At 55.9% G+C, this 1,695-nt stretch overlaps 1 long non-coding RNA gene across 1 annotated transcript in view; it reads right to left on the reverse strand.

Moving 5' to 3' along the window:
* Positions 1-735: 735 nt before the first annotated feature.
* The window catches only part of LOC115293658, a 3,235-nt gene continuing 2,275 nt past the window's right edge, over positions 736-1,695 (reverse strand). The window contains exon 3 of the long non-coding RNA XR_003909553.1: positions 736-880. This is a non-coding gene — a long non-coding RNA (uncharacterized LOC115293658). The remainder of the gene's footprint in view (positions 881-1,695) is intronic.

Here is a 1,695-nt window from a genome sequence, read left to right on the forward strand (position 1 = left end):
CTTCAAATTCTCTTCTCCCTCTCCCCCCTGCCCCTCCTTTTCTACCTGGCTTGCTCTCTCTCTAAAAATAAATAAATGCAAAAAAAAAAAAAAAGAAGAAGAAGGCCTGTCCTCAGTCCCTAGGAGCACAGTCTGCCCAGGCTGTGTCCTGTGGGAGAGCACTGCCAGAAGTAAGACTCAAATGTCATCAAGGACCCACTGTGGGGGATAACTGTCATGGACCCTGGAACTTACCCAGAAACTGCACAATGAAATGGGCAAGTTTATGTACAGATTCTAGAAGAGCCATTCCCCACCCTCCATGCATCTTCAACCCTGTGACAGATGTCCTCAGATGGATTATACTGTCCAGATGCTAAAGGGTTAGGAAAGTCATATTCAGGAGGACTACTTCTGGAAGGGGGGGATATGCTTCCCCTAAAAAGGAAGTAAACTGGAAGGCAAAGAAGTGATTTCAGGATGAGCCACTGATGTTTTTCTGCCAACTGAACAGACAGCAGCATCCCACCTCCCAGAGAGGCATCCACGTTCTGCGCTAAAGGCATCCCCCATTCCTTGGACTACCCTGAGTTTGTGCCTCTTGAGTGGCCCTCCTTCTTGGGGGTGTTAAGAGATCCCATGGACCCACCTCACCCGATAGCCTGTTAGCCTCCAAGGACAGAGTCCTTACCAAAACCTGCAGGCACACAGAGTGGTCAAGAAAGGCTAAAATAGAACCTGGAGAAGGAAACAGTGTTGCCTTGATGTAGCCAAATATTTAGTGTCCAGGGGAGCCAGAGGGTAGTAGGTGTACTCTGGCCAAGCCATGGTACCTGGAAAGGCCATTCGAGGATATCCCTGGAGGACAATGGTTGAGCATGAAGAGAGCATCAGGAACGACCTGGAGTGAAAGAATGCTCACAGTTCCATGCCCCTCAAATACATGAACTCCCCTCCATTGGTGCAGCTACTACCCCAGCCACCCTAAGCTGCTCCTTTTCTAGGAAGCTTGGGAAACAAAAATCCTTGCAAAGGAGGAGGGGAAGAGGCTGTGCAGCCAGGGAGGTGGTCTGGAAGAAGAGGGGAGCTGGAGGAGTGTCCTGGACAGGTAGTGATATCTGGAAGGACAAGAGGCCACCTTGCTTCTAGATTCAAGTCAGGGCCCACTTCTTCCAGACAGACCGCCTAGCCTCCCAGAAAGAGGCTAGGTACCTTCCTATTCTCACTCACAGACACTGCCTGCTGTCATCCTGGGTCTGTGTCCCTGGCCCAGGCCTCAGGCCTCAGGCTGCCCATCAGGGCTTGCTGTTCAGGGCCCTCCTGGCACGGAGGAGCAGGGAAGCAGGTTTGCCTGCCAGGACCTTGAGGAGTTTTCTCAGCAAGGCAGGGCCCCATCCCCCATTTGTGCCGCTCCCCCCATCCCTCCTCGGGCCAGGGCACTGCCCAGCAGAAGGGAACTCAAAGGGCCTGTGCCTGAGCTTCTGCGGCCGCACTGGGTCCGCAGCCCTCAGAGCGAGGCCAGGGCAGGATCCCGGACGTCGAGGCTGACCTAGTTCAGGGGTCTTCGTGAACCCCGCGGGGGTGCCGGGCAATCGGCGCCAGGGTTGAGGGGCGGGTCCTCACAACCCCCCGAGTGGGAGGGCGGGCCGGCCTCGGGGCCAATCCGTGCGCGCGCGGAGCCGGGGCGGGGGCCGGGTGGAGGGGGGTTTGGGGCGG

This window comes from Suricata suricatta, chromosome 6, assembly GCF_006229205.1.
Source record: "Suricata suricatta isolate VVHF042 chromosome 6, meerkat_22Aug2017_6uvM2_HiC, whole genome shotgun sequence".
In the NCBI taxonomy this organism is placed as follows: domain Eukaryota; kingdom Metazoa; phylum Chordata; class Mammalia; order Carnivora; family Herpestidae; genus Suricata; species Suricata suricatta.